Raw genomic sequence first — 18864 nt, 5'->3', positions numbered from 1 at the left:
AAGGTCTGTAGTTTTTTGTTGCAGCCAAGCTGCAATAGAGCCAGAGTCACCCAAAGTCACAATACATATATCTATCTCAAAATCCATGTAATTATACCGACCCGAAGTGCCGCACAGAGTGTATTAAAAACATCGGCTGTTGAGAGACATCTTGAGTACTTAAACCATACAGGTCACATTAAAGACAGAGTTTCAAAACTTCCCAAGTCTTGCTGGTTTAAGTGGAATTCTTAATAATTCAGTATAGCTCTGTACGTGTATATCAGACCCTGCGGTAGACCTTAGGCACGTTGTAATGAGATAGGAGCAGATCTGCATTACAGTGAAGGATGACATGGGCTAATGGCTTCAGCTACAGCATAAAGCATGAGATTTAAATTGACTAAAGTGAAATGCAAGGGTGAGATTTGCTTGAATGCGGTCATCTGAGGCATATTCCTTCATATTGCCCTAGGGAAGAAGCAGGTTAGGAAGGACACAGTGGAGTCTGTCAAGGAGACCATGAGGTCTCCAGCCTGCTCCTTTCAGAGCTGCTGGGGGTGAACAGGAGGGTCCTGCCTGTCAGGGCTTGGGGCCCACAAGGCCTTACCATTACCAGCCTACAGACAAGCATTTAAAGAAAGAAGTCCAAAGGCTCCTACTACATGCCAAAAAGGTGCTCGAGACACTGAGCAGCTGCAATAAAAAAGGTAAAAGACTTACAGGTCAATGATGCATTAAGAAATGCTAAAAATAATTAAAGGCAGGGGACAGATTCAGAAAGGGGTTCAAATCAATAAACCTCTAAGTGTACAGGCACAGAAGATGCCCTGCAAAAGGCTGATGAGCTGTATAGCTACTACATAAACATTTCTAGTGAAGGTTTTGCAATAATAAAGGTGTGTTGCTTGGGAAATTGCAATGAACTGTAAGACCATTGCAAGGAACACTTAGAAAATTTTATTTTAAAAAACTTCCTCAAATAGCAGTTGGGAAGAAACTAAATACTAACAGTCACTGGTCCAGTGAAACTGAATTGCATTGGATGATAACTATAAAAAGGGCAATTACTGCATTTTTCCCGTGAGTCTGAAGAATTTTCTGTACCATCTCTGCCAGCCTAACATCAGCTATTGACTACATCTTTGAATAGGAAAAAGACAGGCAAACTCATCCAAAACCAAATCTACTGGAAGGAGAATATTTTTCTATAAAGATCAAAGGTGGAGAAATACACATATATATGCGTGTGTGTGCATAAATTGCATCTGGTGCACTGTTTCTCTTCATCTGGCCAACACTCAGTAATCCAATTATATTTAGGTAAAAGTGTGAAACATCCCTTAGCATTTTCCAACAGAGTCCATGCAGTAAATTCTCAAGCAGCAATCCTCTCCCCCACCCAGCCACTCACCCTCAGTCTCAAACCCCCTGTTAATTTCCATTAATTAAGTCCAATTCCAACTGAGGAAACCAAAGCAAGGCCTTTTTTAAGCTGAGCGAAGTCTGGAGTCTCCCAGTCCAACAAGAAGAACCAAGAAACCTGTTATAATTATACTGACCCTTTTCCAGCCAACAGCTTCCATAGCCAAAATAAAGCCTGGCAAGATGCAGCTGGGCAAATGTTCACATAATATGCTATTATTTTTTTAATTTTTTTTTTTTACATTTGTGAATGCCTTGTAAAAGTCTTCAGTGAAAAACACAGATGTGGGAGAAACATCTCTGCAGCCTGGAAGGAACAAGGCTACTTGTTGTTAAGGGGGCAACACAAGTTGTTTCGGTCTTCTCCGTAATTGCTCTGGACTGGTGCTGGGATCAACCTGAATAGCAAACAACTTGCCTTCCCAAGCCTGAGCTCAGAGGTCAGTGCTCCTTACAGTGAGCAGTGCCACTGAGTTGCAGTGGACCAGCGCTTTGCCCTACCAATACTTTAACAGGGGGTTGCATCTTTCTAACACTTCCCAAAGGAAACTGTTAACTGAATCCCCACCTGCGTGTCTGTGTCCTGTAGTCACATCCCTGTGCGAGAACCCAGACACGGAGGAAGAACAAAGCTGCTGAACAGAGCTCGTGCTTAAACCAAACACAGGGCTTCATGCCCCCCAGGTAAACACCGTTCCTGTCCCCGCACCAGCTGGTTCTGCTCACCTCTCCTCCGCTGCAAAGCTGCGCTGTCTCCCTGCGCAACATCCCTTCCGTAGGGCTCTGCCAGTCTCATTGCCATGCAGGGTACGGACATCGCACCTCCACAGATTCCCATGGACAGGTGACGCAGCAGAGCCTGGGATCCCATTACTCTCGCTGCACAATGAGCAGGTGTTCCTGTGCCCCTGGGAGCGTTACTGCAGAGCAGCCACACTACATGGTGCCAGCGGGAGCCACAGCTACTACAGGTATCCTCAGTGCATCAGTGCATGTCTCCTTTTGTGTGTTAGTACAGACATGGAGCACGCTTTTGAGGTGAATCTCCTGACCACCACCACTTCCCATGCCTTGCTTTACACTGCGGAGCAGAAAGCCACCGTGTGAACTAGGATCCTCTCAGGTGAAGCTAAACCTCACGTTCTCCAGCTGCAGGCAAGCATCAGCGTAGGGGAACAGACCCAAGCTACATTTGCAAGAAGCTCGCCTGCAACACCCACGGTGTGGCCATCAGGGCTTTAGCATCATCTGTTTTGCTTTACAGAGCCGCTCTGGCTGGGTTGGATGACCTGCTGATGTAGGCTTGGCCTTGCAGACCCAGAGACGGCTAACGACAAACAGCTGGTCAGGAGAGCAAACTTGCTCTGCAGGAGCCATGCAAGGCAGTGTCTCTGCAGGACCTCATCCCAGCCCCCTGCAACCACAGACAGACAACATTAAGCGATGCTTAAAGTGCTCCAACTTCCCCCTCTTCTCACTGTCTAACCAGAAATCACCAAAAAACCTCCAGTATTTGGGCTATTTTCTTGATAGGTGCCACTGTTCCCAAGCTGGGGACCAAGTTCTGCAGCTCTTCCCTAATAAATACATGATTGCAGTAGGAATTTTTTGCTGAATGAAAGACTGCCGACTTTAGCCCATTAATTTTACAAATGTCTTGTCTTCAAATGCTACAGTAATTAGCTTAACTCCTTCACACTTTAAGATGCTTTAAAGTGTGCTGCAGGAATGTCTTAGATTTTAGGGCAAAGCTAATTTAAACTTCACTAGCAGTATGATCTCCTGGGATACTGCAGGCAATATTGATTTTTATCTGCAAACTCTCGTCTCTTAACTGTTGCCAAGGTTTTAAATTTTATCATAATGTATTCACAAATATTTATGGAAACTATAACTCAAATATGCATTGGTTAAAATTAAATGTATTTTACACAAGGTAATATCAGGGCCAGTTTATATAAATAAGACTTCTTAGCTGCTTCAGCAGGCTTATTTGTCATGTTTAGGAAAAAAACACCTTTAAATCCCGACAAAGCTGTCTCATAAAAGAAAGCTAAATCTGTGGTTATGGCTTACTTGCCAACATACCTTTCTAGCATTGCGGTAGCTATTGCAGAAGTCACCATGGTGCTCAGAGCACGGCATTTGTCTGGCCCGGGGGGTGACGTTAGTGTTGAGGTGCACGGGCTGCTCTGTAGAAAAGTCAAGGCTTCATCTGCTGTAGAGAGCGCAGCAGAGCAGCACGGAGCAGGGCTGAAATCTCCCAGACGTGGGGAGACCCATATCTCTGAATCCTGTACATTTCTGGGGAATGAAGATTTTCCCATGATTGATCTGACTATGGGAACACTTTTGACACCAAAATGATGCAGGTAAAATAATACTCATTGAAACTTTTCAGAGAAAATAAGGAAATGCAATATGAGAACTCGTCAACTTCTGGACGTTACAGATACGGAACTTGTTCAGTGTAATAAAAGAATCATGGGAAAAGCAGAGGCAGAGGAAACAAAGCAAAAAAGGTACTCAACATTCCCATGGCATATAAACCTAAATTCAGTATTTTAAGTGTGAATATTTATTGTTAGCCCTGAAACCTCAAAAATGCCTATAGTATGTGCATGTCATTCATGATTTTCTACAGTTTTAATTCATCATGGTACTCAAGTTGTGGGGAGAAAATTTGTGGGGATAAAGGGCGACATTGAACAATGGTAAAATCAACTTTGCGGTGACCAAGGCTGGAATCCAGCTTGGCTTCAGATAAATGGATTTATATGTTCTTTGCACTGGAGTTGGTGCTTGACCGAGATTAGGCTAGTTAAGGGTTTACCCCTGTGAGGACAGTCGCAATGCAGGAAATCTTTAAGTCATGCTGCCACTATTTTAGCCTGGCCTAATTAATTGTAACTGGCAAACCTTCTCATTAACCCCATAACACCATCACTCCTATGTCATTGACTAGTTTTCTACCCACTTTACCTTTCTTCACTGGGTAAATTAGCCTATACAGAGGTCTGTGCTGTTACAGTTTGGATGTACGTTGATAGGATCACTGAAGGGTTGAGGTTGGAAGGCACCTCTGGAGGTCATCTGGTCCAACCTCCCTTCTGTAGCAGGGCCACCTGGAATAGGTTGCCCAGGACTGTGCCCAGATGCAGGTACTAGACCTTTTAAAGTTATTCAGCCAAAAGGAGGATGAACCCTTCCGAGCCCATTAAAAAAGGGAATGGCTACCAGGCAGAGCAGATGCACAGGATACAGGGGTTATAAAGAGCACATCTGGTATTCGCTTACAGTGAACCTTTCCTCAGTGGCAGATGACAGTGACTACAGTATGTCTACCTGATGCTGGAGTCACCTGTGTGCACGGACCCAGGGCGCTGAAGACAGTTTTTACTATTTTTCCCTACTGCGTTGGACTAGGTTATTGCTCTGTAGAGGTGTTGTGCTATCACAGGTACTAGCTAGGTGTGTCTATCACCTTTAAAAGCCCTCAACTACACTTTTAAACCACTTGTTCTCTGGTTATTTTCTTGACTGGATTTTTTTAAGTTCCTTTGACTCCAACAGAAATGAAGAACCACACGAGTGAAGCCATCAGCTTAGATTCCCTCCCCCAGCCCCCATAAAAAAATGTGACTAAACTGACAGTCCTGCCTTGATCTTCTATGCAGGTCAAACAAAAAACAGGGAAGGAAAAAACACTATCAGTATTTGAAACACTTATTCCTTTTATATGTTGGTTTCAGTTACATACTGTGTTGCGCGACCCTCTATTTTCTAGGCCTTCTTGGATTTTTTCTCCATTTCCACTCGATGTATGATATGGCCGCTGTTGGAATTATGCTGCAGCCCACCAGGATTGAGAGCTAGGTACTTCTCATAATGGGAGGTCAAACTAAATGAAAGTCAGAGCCCCACCAGTTCTCACAGCTGAATTCCAACACTGGATATGACATGGCCAAGGGGAAAATATTGGATTTATTTTTATGAGTTAGTCATAACCCTAATGCCCTTAAGAGGTACTGTGAGAAGTGAATCCATTCATAAGGCCAGCAAGGTCACTTTTAACTTGTAAAAATAAATCCAATATTTTTCACTATGTCTTATTAGGTTTGTACAATGCAGCGACCACAGTGGTTCGTTTTAAAGACGTCACTTCCCACAACTGCTTATATTGCTTTTTAGCATGATTCTCCCCTGTTCCTCTGCCTCTCAGCTCCCGAGGTCTGTACCGTCTCTTCCAGCCGTTTGTGCTGTGAGATGCACTGACAAAACGTGTCCCCTTACTGAAAGGCCTCTCGAGTTTTATGTTTACCCCTTGCTCTAACACAGCTTTCTTGTCACAACTCTTTCTTCCCTGCCTTACACGTTTAAGGCCTCCTTGTCATTTCTCCTTATTGTTTCCACACAGCCGTAGCCTTTGCTGACCTGTCTCAGTGCCTGCTGCTAATTGAACTGCAACCAACAGAAATTCCAAGTAGCATATATAATTTGTGGGGTAGCCTGGTCTGAGAAATAGTCTAATCATCAGCTTAAATCTGATAACTTCTTGAGCTTTCTCTTCCCCCCTCAAGGCTTCAGTAGCCGTCCACTTAGAGGAGAACAGAAGACCGGGAAGTGACCTGGGATACTTGTCTGAGCCCGTGAAATCTGCCGTTTCAGGCCACGGGAAGTCCTGCAGCCCTCCGGAGTGTTTATATTTGACCATCGTTACCCCCCTCAGCCAGCAAGGGACCATTACACATTTGCCTTATCTCTCTTGTAGCCCACGGCATCATTTCCAAACGGGCAGGAGAAGGCAGAGGCTGCCCCATGTCTGCCACAGCCTCACCGCCGAGGGAGGGAGGTTTCCAGTGACTGTTGACATGCAGGGGAGTGGGAAGACTTGGGGTGGCATAGTCACACCTCCATGTTTGCAAGAGAAAAGCAGGGCAGCACTCCGTGCCCGGTGGAGTTTGAACAGCTGAGCCTCAGAAAGGTCAGGAGAGATTACCGGGGTAAGGCAGGGAGCGCCTCAGAGGTGGTGAAAGGTGGAATGAGATGCTCATCCCTTCAAAACACAGGGCAGAATACTATTTCAGGGATGACACTAATACTTGCCACCAAGAAAGCGAAGGAAAGCAGTGGATCAAAGAACATGGACAGAGCAGAACAGTTTGCTCTTAATATAATTCAAATTTGTTGGCCAGCTTCTGCTTCTGGGCAGAAGCTTTACGGGCATTCATAAAAACCTAATTAGGAAATAACATCTCTCTCATGAATTATTAGCTCTCCTCATATCTGGTTGTAATGCATTAAATTAAAGTCACAAAACTAGCAAAATATACTAAATCAATTAAAAAGGAGATTTTTATGTCAATCACATTCTGTTGCTTCCTTTTCAAACACTTAAAAAGAAATGCTGGTTTGTGCCAAGAAGCCTCTTTAGAAAATATTTGCTTTTTCCCTATAGGAGTGTTCAGAAGTTTCCGAGAGCAATGCAACTTGTGTTTTCTCTCCCCTTTAAGACAGAAAGCAAGCAAAACAGAAACCAAGCTGTGAACAGTTAGAGGAATTTAAACCCCTGTCTCTCTTCTTGGTTTTCCCCATGTACCCATCTGTACGTCCCCATTTAATGTGATGATCCGGCATTTTTCCTGGAGAAGGCAGAGCAGGATTTGCCTTTGACCGATCCATAGATCAGATCTACACCACTATAACTTGTTCACCACCCTTTACCCAAATCCTGAACTATATTCTTTCCCATTTTCACTCCCTTAATACCAATGTAAATGGTTGCATAAGGCGCAAGGCACAAACAGCTCTCCAGCTGTGCAGCATGGGGAGAACCAGCACTGTGCCACCAAAACAGCTCGAGCCGCTCGCACACAGTTCCCCTAAAAATGGCACAGACATGTCTGTATAATTTCAAAGCTCCAGCTCCCTCTTTGAGTAGCAGCTCTGGATCATACAGTGCAATTTGAAATCTTGGCACTTGGCTTTCAATAATTCCCTGTTAGATTACTGTCTGTGGAAGAGTATATAACACAACTGCTACAAATGCTGGGAGCAAAATCCTCAATAACAACTTAGCGCATATGATAACTTTCCCAATTTCCTGCATCTACACCACCTATCTCTTTACTCTGGTCTGTAGCAGCTTGTTTCTTTATTGAACATCTGCCTTGGGATCCCCTGTCATAAAAAGTAATAAACACATCAATCCAAAAGAAAGCGTATTGCAAGGCCCAAAACTACTTAACCAATCAAATTGGCAGCTGGTAGCATGAAACTAAAGGGATAAAACTCAGAGGTACTTTTTATACAGAGCATTTCTAATGATATTACACACCTGCTGCCATTTTGCACACCTAGCTGCCTGAGTGCTTCTAATAAGTTAATTATAGTTTCTAGCACCAACTATAGATTTCAACCTTTGTGGAAATACCAAGCAATGGGATTAATTTGTAAATCTGCTATCTCACTGATATTTGACAGCTATTGCTTTGGTTCTCCTTCCTACAAAATACAGATAGATCATCTTGGGAAAAAAAGAAGAAGCATTCTTTAACTAAATAATAATAAAAAAGTACAATAAAAATGCCTTGTAGCTTATTATCTACAGACCCCACAACTTGTAACTGTGACTGTAATTATAGTTGTTCAAGTTTCCCCTGTAGGTTTTGCTAAACAAACAAATGAAAAAGATACCCAAAAGGAAAAACAAAAGCAATTTATGTTCTCCAGTTATCATAATATAAATATCCATAGATTACTTGCATAGAGAGTAGATCGGATCTAATCTTTCATTGGAGTCTCTTGTAAATTAGAAATTACATTTACTCCAGGTGAATGTTGTTTGCACAGTTCATATCCAGCTGTAAATTAGAGCAGTTGCGCCTTTTGGGAGAAAAAACTCACTTTTGAAATGTGTCTTATTGACTGTGTATAGATTACCAGCAGCTGATCCATGAAGTAGATTTGAAGGTAGAACTGCCTATAGGCAACGTTCTTTATTGATTGCAGATTGATATTCAGTTGATTTTAAAGAAAAGCAAAACAAAATAAAGCCGCAATGTAATTGCCAACTCTTTGTAGAAATAACAGAAACATTATTTTGTGTAATGCTGGGATTTGACAAGCTATTTGCTCTTCATCCTAGGACTCGGTTAGTATGTCTGGGTCACCTTTCTTTTTGGTGTTCCCCTCCTGCGAGCTGAGGGAGGTGGTAAGGGGAGGGAGCCTGCGGCCAGCCGGCGACTGAGCATCCCACCGCCCCCACAGCCACGGAGGTCACCTGCCTCACTCCTGGGCAGTGCTAAGCTCTGCATTAACCTGCAGCCTGCCACACATCTCCCTTAGCGAGAAAAAGATCCCCACTTGGGGTTAAAAATTCTGAACAGTTGTTTTGAATATGGTGTTTGCTTTTTAAGCTTTATCACAGTAAAAAAAAGACCCCGGTAGCTCCCTGAGCCATACGACCCATGAATTTTCACTTGCTGTGGAGCTCTGTCCCATAATTTCACACCTGTGTAAGTTAGCTGACTTCTAGTAGGACTGAGCTCTCAAAACAGCCTTTTCCTTACTGGTATTAATAAAACCTCTATTCTATTTTTATGAAACCCGCAGGCATTTACCCTCTCCTTCAGTGAAATTTGTTTCAAATAGGTCCTTGGTTGTTAAGGTATAGAACCAACAGGCATGTGTCTGAGAACACAGCACAGCTGTGACCATACTGCTTTAGGAAACCAGGTTAATGGTTTATTCTTCTGAAATGACCTCTGCTCAAAAAGTTAGAAAATTGAGGTGCAGAGCACCAGCCCAGATCCAGCAAAGCACTTACATATTTTCTCAAACTTGTAACTTAAATGTAAATATACAACTCTACACAGTGTGTCATGCTGACTATTACAAGCAAACGTGAATTAAGAATGTGTGTCCATCATGGATAATTCTTGGAAGCCTGATAAACCTTAGCTTTCATACAGCCAGATCACTTTAAATAACATTACCCCTGATTTACAAGTGTAAAACAGAGAAACCCCTGGTTTTCCCAGGGTAACCAGAAAGAAGTTGTTTTGTGAGCAGCAGAACTAATGAAGCCTAATTTCCCATGGATTCACATTCTTTGTCGCCAAGATCCTGCCCCCATCCCTTCCCCACAACAGCCCCGCTCTCTCCCCACTGCTGGGTGTTTCCTGCACCAGACGCAGACCCTGCTGTGACCCCCTGCCCCGCTGGCTGCTGCAGAGGGACGGCGAGGGTCACCTTCTGCCGCTCCTGTACATCTCTCTTCTGCTGCTGTGTGCTGAACTCCACAAAAAATGCTGAACTTTCATCTCTGATACTTGAATTTTTGTTTCATATTTGATTAAAGTTGGGCACAAATTAACAAGTCTTTAGGACACATTCTTAGAGGCTTCTCCCAGTTTAGGGGAAAGAGTCAAAAAGCATCAGAGCAAGCAACAGAGCCTGCTTTCCCAAGCCAAGCTTGGCCCACAGGGGCACCACAGACTTGTTCCTACAGGTGGAAGAGTCATCCTGGAAGACTACCATGCCTGAATTTGATTTAATCACAGAACATGTTAACTTACTCTACCAAAAGCACAACTTTCTGCTAAACACTGTAGTAAACTCAGGACTGTGAAGGAACCCTCCCACCTACCTTTCTGCCTTCAAGCGTGTCCGCCAGCTTCTTCCGGCCTCTTTGAGTTCCTTCCCATCACATTTCTAGCTCACTCCATTGCCACAGGCAGCTGGGAAAGCAAACAGAGCTTGTGGACGTGCGCTTCCATCCCCTGCCACCTCAGGCTTACTACAGCTGTGGATAACCCTGTCCACCATCTTTCGGGCCCGGAGGGCTGTGGCATCTTGTGACATCAATGAACTGCAATCATCCTTCACCAAAGGGAGCCATCCTTGTGCGTTTGATGCCACTGTTTTGATTCTTATGTAAGCCCACACTTTGGGATAAGCACCTTCATGGCTTACGCAAGGCAAATTGAGGACACAAGAAGCCCACCAAAGCAAAACACTACTATTTCCACTAACACCACCCAAAGTATCGTTACTGCAGAGAGCACTAAGTGATACCTGTGAACTGGCTATGGAACGAACTACTAAAGCATGCTCAGCAGCGCATCACATGTGTAGAGTGCATAATGTGATGCACTGCTCCTTCCCAGCTGGGACTTCTCGGTTTTCCTTTAACAGGAATATTGAAAAGACAGTATTTAAGAGGAGAAACTGCTATAACAACAAAAGGTTATACTCTGGTGCACAGTTTTTGAGGTGGGCCTATGTCTTCTTTCACTGTTGATCAATTCATTTCTATCCCAGATTTCAGTTTCCATATTGAAAAAAAAAAGTCCTCCAGCTCCTATCTGATACTGGTGCCTTTATATAGCACCACAGCACAGACTCCAGTAAATACACCACCTTTGAAAGGTATATTAAGTATTTTGTATCTAAATCCTAATTCCTAATGAAAATCAGCTGGTAGACAGCTAATACTTACATGCAGCTGCTTCTCTTATTTGGGGCAGTTGATTTTGATGTATGTGGTTCCTCGTAAGTGTTTGAGGGGTTTTCTTCTCTCTGATTACATTCTCTCTAAAGCTGCTGGCCAGGCCCCTTGCTCGAGGAGGGTGGAACTGCAGTGCAGTACTTCAGAGTACATCATTTGGTGATAGGCAATCAAAATTACTTCACTGCGTGTTTATCTGCCCTCCTAATGGACGTCAGGTCTGAAAACCTTTCCCTGTACGGCTTTCCTCCTATGCTTAAGTACACGAGTTCTCTGAGCTATTGAGTTTGCTTTTTAGCACTGGGCATGGCACAACGATTTACGTTGCTCTGTGTGACCATACCAATCATCCATCACTATTAGTTACAATAAAATCTTTCTCCTTGTTTTTAAAAGCCCTTTGAATTAGATTCCAGTACGAAGTTACACTGCAGATGGTCACGCGGAGAAGGCAAACGCTCTTCAAAACTACCTTTGTGATCTATCTAGGCTTCTGTGTCTGGAGAAATTCAAGGGGCTTTGATGACTAAAGATGACTTTCTCCAGCCAAATTTAGCTACTTGAAAGTTAGATAAGCAAGTTACCTTAGCTCTCCCTAGAGTCCGTGGGAAGAGAAAGGCTTCTTCAGAGACAGTTCATCCTAACCTGAAATAAATACCAAAACCAGGTGGAACGATTAACCCTCTGGGGCTGCTTCTTGCTTTTCGTTTGTTAGGGAAACCATCTTAGAATATGGACCTAATCATCAAAAGATCTTCACTTAGATAAAAGGGACATGCAGTTTCCCCAGTGGTTCCAAAATTATGGCAACCTTGTACGTAAAAAAGAAACAGATAAAAACATCTGAGGGGAATTCATAAATATCTGAACACAATTATGCTATTTAAAAAACAGATGTATCATATTCTTCTACTGAAGATGGGGAAATCATACTAAGGGTGAACACGACAGATAGTTTTGTCTCTCACAAAAGAAATAGCATAGGCTACCTCTCTTCTCCATCTGCAGAATTTCTTTTAAAGTAGTTACAGCTACGTGAGAAGACAGTACTTCATTTCTATTCCAAATAGGAAACACAAAAGTATATTTAAACTATGCCAAATCCTTCCAGTGAGGGATTCAACTGCACATATACTGCATCTTTTTAAGCACTGATCCCATCCTATCGCCCATCAGCTTGTATTACGTTTATTTTTGTTCAAGCTGCCACGCTAAACTGCAGGCACTCCCAGTACCGCCACCACTACACGGGGCAGGCAGCAGCGACGGGGGCTGTAGTTTTGTTGCTCGTATTTCTAACTGCTGTCTCTGTATTTGCCACCTAGTGTCTGAGCCTGCAGAGCTCCCTTCCATTCCGTTCAGCTGTCAACACAAAGCCTAGAGACTGGCTTCTTGTCTGAGAGCTAAAACAATGTTCCGCCAGGAGCCCTCATTTCCAGGGCTTGAGGCTTTAAGTAAAATACCAGATATTGCACGCCTTCCAACCGACGGGAGGACACTGATGTGAGCTGATCAGTGTTACGGCAAATCAACCCCCTGTCTTTTGATACCTTCCTTCTTCTTGGATTTGGAAGATCCACACAGAATGGCCTACTTCCCACGTCACCGACCTGCCAGACCCTCAGCCTCCGTCTGGGCTGCTAAGGGCAACCGGAATGCATGTCATAGGTTAAAGATGTTCTTTCGTCTGTAAGAGCTGACCTGTGTCTTCTCCCCCCGCCTTTACAGCCGTTTCACTTGTCAGTAGATGAGCAAGGACAGCAAGGGGTGTCGGCAGAGGCAGAGGTTTTGAGGGGGGGGCTGGCTCACGCGTGCAGCTCTGCCAGGCAGGCACAGCATAGTCCTTGCTGACATGCACTTGCAGGAGCAGGAGACGTTCAGTCAGCAATACCTTGGCCACTTCTTAGGTAACAGGAACATGCCAAAACCAAAGGCTGAAGGGATTTTTTTTTTTTTTTTTAATTTTAAAAGAATTGGTTCGCCCCCTCCCACTTCCTCCAGAACGTGGCCGCCACTCCCAGTCAGCAGGGCTAGAGCATTAGCGTTGCTCAAGGACAGACATACTGGGATATGCTTGCATACAGGGTCTTTGTACTACCTGATTTTTCTGGATTTGCTCAGTTTTATGCCCATGTTCTGAAGAAGACTACTTACCACTCCCCTGAAAACACGGCTCTTGCAGTGCAGAACAACCCTCCGTTGACCTCGTCAGTGGCGTACCCACCATACATCTCCAGTTTAATTTTGCTACTTTGATCTGGTTTATGTTGTAAGGACATTATCCCCTATGACCCCCTATTTATCTATTTTTAAACCAAATGTATTAGGTGTATTAATGTTTCATCATCTGCTCTTACTGCCAACTCCGGGAAGCCGTGCTGCAGTAAACTGTGGATATTTCAGTGGGACCTTACTCATCCTATGTGTCAAGAACAGCCCTCCGAATGGCTTTTGCTACCTGTCTGATTATGAAGGAGTTAAAATCCTAATTTTTCTATTGCAAGGCACTTGAAAGATAAAACCCTTTTATTACAGCGTGGCTCAAGCCCTTGGCTTGCACCAACATTGCTCAGCAGAGCATTTGGTTTTCTCTTTACATCGCATTTTAGCGAATGTTGTGTTTTATAAGATAAAATGATAAATGGCCTGACTTAAATGACCGGAGGGTATCTACTTTCCTGCTACTCCATTTAAAAGGTTTCTGTGAACATTTTACACACCTTATTGTGTGACTGTGGCTGTCTAATAGCAAAGGAAACAATAGCCTCTGATGTCCACAAAGGCAGGGCATACCACACAGGTGCCATGTTTTACAACACCACTATATCTTGTCATTCAGAAGTGCTCCCTGAACAAATTGCCTGTCATATTTAAAGATAAAATCTGACAGTGCCAGAGCTGACAAGTAGTCCTCAACCCTGACATACAACACAGAGCTGAATTTTGCTAGATTCACTGTAGATGGATTTGTCTTTAGAGATTCACAGCAAAGCCAACCGCTGGCAGAGCAGCAAAAATTATTTCAAAACATTGCTAAGTGTCAGACTTTATTAAATGGTTGCTTTAAAAAAAAAAAAAAAGAAAAAAGAAAAAAAAAAGCTTCTGTTAGCTCTGGAAAAGAACTGTACAGAAATGTTTTTACATATTTTACTTCATAAAATAATGCTCTACGGTGTTTCTAAATAACAGAAAATACTGCAGTACATTTCAAGAAATGTATATTCATCGCTCCTTAACACCAGGACGTATTTACACTACAGGAGCTTGTATTCTTTTATCTTTTACCCCGTGAGTCTCTGAAAGGTCTGTACAGTAAATAAGAATTAAGAAGGAATGACACAGCTGTTTCAGCCCTTACCATACACTGCTTGGGTGGGTACTGGGGGAAGCGGGGGGGTTGCCTTGGGTGAGTAAACACGGCTGCTTCGGTTCTATTTACCCCCAGCAACATGGGAGGGAAGAGAGGATTTACGTTACAGACCCATTGAACACAAGTGGCGGAGGCCGCAGCAGACGGGCAGAGGCAGGCGGGTTCCCTGCAGGTGTGTTCACATCCCAGCTCAGCCCCTTTAAGTTCTGTTTTAGGGTTCTGAGGGGGGAACGAGCCACACACACATTTGTCTGCTCACACAGCTCTTTGTAACCCTTTTATACCCACATTAGAGCACTCCTTCCTCGGCCACGGAATGGAAACTTTCCATGTATAATTGGAGAAATTTTTCTCTTCCTGCTCGTTAGCCATGAATAAGGAGCTGCATTTGCTTGCAAGGAGGAAAAAAAAAAAAAAAGGTCCTAAACCATTATCTAGGGTTCAACGTGCCACCTTGTGTCAAATCAATTCACGCAGATGGCCCTGACGCCGAGATGTCTCTTCATACCTATTCCCAGTCAGGCGCTGCCCTGAGGTAAAGGGAAGATTCCAGAAGCATTGCCCCAGTGCCACTGCCTGGCCAGCCCGCCCGGCACCCCCTGTGCTTTGCCTTAAATCAGCCCCCGCCTGGGGGATGGGGGGCCGGGAGAGGACCCCACCGACCTGAAGACAGGAGGCATTACACAGAGCGCGGGTAGGGGCCAGTCAGGCCGCGGGACGTGAGTGGGGAGAGGCTCGGCTCATCGTCGGCCTCCCCAGACGGCAGTCACGGCCAGCCCGGACGGCGTGCCGCGGGGCTCCTCTTCTGCGAGGAGAGGGACCCTCGCAGCGTGGCAGAGGCCAACGGGGAGTGCAAGTAGGTGTGAAAAACCAAGGAAAGAGACAAAGGGGCTAGAAGGGAGGGCTGAGGTGTCTCCCACACTGGGTGAGAGCCAGAGCCGGACAGCGAGCGCGAGGGCTGCGGCCACGTTTCCAAAGGGGCTGTGGTGCCACCGTGCAGCTTAATCTGCTGACAAACTAGTGCCAACGTAGGAGGCTGGGCCAGGAGCATGATGCGAGTGTCCTGGGTATCCGGAATGGATGACTGATGCCGGTTAAGCTAGGACCGATGACTGGAGAGCCTGCTGTTACATCCCACATGGAAAACCAGCACGTGCAGAAGGCTGTGGAATTACAAACCCGAGGATGAAGTGGTCAGCCCCTCGGCTGAGATTTAAGCCATGGGACATGCTAAGCCCCAGCAAAAGGCTGCTCAGGTGCGAATTCTAGTTATGGTTCTAACTTGATTGCGGCAGCCGCTTCTTAGTGGCTCTTTCACTCTGTGTCTCGGCCGCCTCCCTGAACTTCAACTCCAGGGGCGGCTTCCTGTTTTTCACCTGTTGGATAAAAATACCTGTCACCATCGCCAGCTGTGCTTAGCACAAGAAGAAAATAACTTTGACTTTACCAAGATGACCCGCACAGGGACACTTCTCACTGTCTCCAACAGAAGAGCCACTTACGTGAGCTTCATTTTCTCTCTCACAAAACGTTTCCATAGCACGGACCTATCTGCTAGTCACTACACTACAAAAGCTCCCTGAGAACTCCATCATCCTCTTTCCTACAAAGCATGACTTTGCCTTAGGAACAGTGTTAGTAAAAGATGTAATTGTCATTCTCCTGGGCTGCATTAAATCTTATTTAAGGGTGGATCTTCTCTCAATTTCTCTTAGAGGCACTTTGCCTGAGAGAGAAGAAACCCATTATTGGAAGATGTTTTGACCTGATTAGCTGGGCAGATGTGTGTTTGAAGTACAGACCTCTGAGCATCCTCAGTCCAAGAAGACAGGCTCGGGCCATGGTGTTGACAAGGGATGTGTCCTCAGAGATCCCTTTGCATCCCACCAAATGCACGTTGCGTAGGCTGAGACATCGGGATGTCCAACGGGTGATTGAAATGAGTGAACATAAAGGTATGCAGGGGAATAAAAAAACCCGAGAAATGTTACTTTGGACATACGCTTTGTTTAAAAATCAGCGTTGAAAAGATATTCTGTATGATTTATAATTCTCATATTGGCACGTACTAAAAATTAGTGTGTAATACGGACATTTTTTAAAAGACTGCTCTGCTCCCAGCTTGCTTCATGCATGTTTGATTCTGGCCCTCTGAGAATACCAGAAGCTGCATACTACAAGCGTTTGTAACCTTTAAAAGTGGAAATGTCATAACTTAGTCTTAGTTAGTTAATTGTGGCCCTGACTCTAATGAAAGTGCTGATGCCCAACAAGCTTTGCACTACATTGATTTTTCTTTTATCAGCTGGGAGTTCTGGTAAAAGAACAATAGATCTAATAATATCAGCAAAGGAAAGAAAGAAAGGCATGGTGAGCTCTTCAAAATAAGTAGGTCAAGCCACAATCAATTTCCAGATTTGAAATTACGTTTTTAAAATTTATGTTTAATACAAGACCTTGTTCTATGACTATCAAGTCAAAGCATGTACAGTTTAAAGTTCCTGAACGACTGCTTTATCAGGTAGCCCAGAGTTAGGCCCCAGAGGTTCAGCAATAAAGAAGAAACAAAAATAACTTCACAGTTTCTGCAGCTAGTAGAACCCAGCAACAGCTCCTTAAAACAGCGTTTAGATTCCTACGGTTTGAAATGCCATAAAGCCACAAGATGCACTGAAAAGCTATGAATTTGCAAAGTAGGATTTCACTTCCTCCTGTTATTAGCGGTCATAAAATTTATTAGATGTTAGTAAAATCCTTGTAAGCAGAAAATATGAAGGCTTATAAGAGTGCTCTTTATTCTCACCCTAATAATTAAGATGCAACCAGGAATAGGATAACAGAAGCCTAATTTATGAAGCGCTGTTGGTTCCAAAATCTTAGTGATACTTACACAAAAATTTTCACACATATTTGCTGAAATGAAATATAATTGTGCAAAAAGGATATCATAGAGATTAGATGAAAACTCGGATGTATGCTATCTTCAGTGGGTGAGATGATTCGGTTACGAACTCTCAAATTGTACTCTTCACTCACTGAAAAAGCAAGTATCCAGAGTGATACAGATGGTCTCTACTTCTTTTTACCTATTTACAAACCCTGTGTGGCTCTTCTGAGATGATGGTTCTTTCATTTGAATGATCTTGGAATAAAACTCCCAGCACTTCAGAAAGCATTTTGTAAAAACCTCTTCTGGTTATGACCATATGACCGCAAAATAAGGACGCTCCAGCTGACAGACAAATTGCACGCCCGCAACTTCGATATAACTTGAGACCTTTTAGTTCAGAAACAAAGTCTTATCACTGAAAGGGAAGGGAGAATATCTTTTAGCTACAGCATGGTATATAAACTTTGTGAAACTTATTTGAGGGGTGGCAGCTGTATGTAACAGGGTGCTAGAGTTTTTACAATTAAAAGGACAACTACAAGTCTCTCTCCTCAAAGACAATTTAGGTTCTCACAGCAGATTTTCTACAGAAAGCATGGAATTAGGGTAAAATTCCAAATTCAGCAAGCAATGCAACCTGATGTAGTCTCTGCCTCACATAAGACAAACTGCTTTTGAGTGCAGAGACTAGAAAAGTATGTTACCCACACCCCCCCCCCCCGTGAAGATACCTACTCTCACGTGGAGTGATGTCTCCTTGTGTTTGTATCCCTCCAGAAAAGGTTCCCTGATAGTTGCATCTTTTTTGGAAAGGTCACTACTGCCATGAAAATATTTTCCTATGAAAAGGAACAGGAAAATCTAGGGAATCTTTGGCTCTGAGAGGACCAGAATAAAAGGAACTGCTCAAGGAACTCTAGATCCCAGGGGTGCTCATACTGGTCTCTCTAGGTAGATGTAATATATATTACAATGAATTGTAAGAAATGTTTCAGAATAATGAGAGTTTCGCAAATGAGCCTCCATCCAGTTGCCTGTATACTGACTTTTGATTAAACCAATCAAACTTTTTCTAAAGCCAATATAAGAATATTTTAGGCTAAAAAATCAAATTTCTTACCTCTTGGATGCCTTGCTGACTCTAAGCTGGAGTATCTGTGAGTAATGCTGTCAACTCTTCTTGGCCTGGAGTCTCCATTCCATCCTGGCAGGGAATGACCTGGCCTCTGTTATTTACGCTTTCGTCACCTCCTGGCTGGAATCTAGTAATGCAGAATAACTTGGGCACACAGCCTTTGGCATCAAGAGAACTCCAAGTAATAGAACACTGCAGTGCATCTCAGCCACATGGGCATGTGCAAATCAAGTCATGCTGCTGCACTCTACATTGGCACTCTTTAGAGTAGGAAATTTGCAGTATTGGTCCTCGCCTTGCTCTGTGACCTGGATCTGGGGTAGCTTGGACTTTAGTCTATCCCCAGCCCTGAGACAGAGACAACTGATGATAACTATTCCCTTGACGCAGTAGAACACTCGACAAAATCTGCTGAGTGAGAGATTAAACCGTGAAATGAAGTTCCCTGGAAAAACCACCGATCACAAACCTCACCACCTTTTACTCTATGTGCAAGACACATTTCTTTGATATTGCCTTGTTTAACATGACTGTGTATGTTTTAAACTGCAAAC

Source organism: Falco punctatus (assembly GCF_963210335.1).
Source record: "Falco punctatus genome assembly, chromosome: 14".
NCBI classification, from domain to species: Eukaryota; Metazoa; Chordata; class Aves; order Falconiformes; family Falconidae; genus Falco; species Falco punctatus.
The sequence above is the reverse complement of the archived record's forward strand: the minus strand, read 5'-3'. Positions refer to the sequence as shown.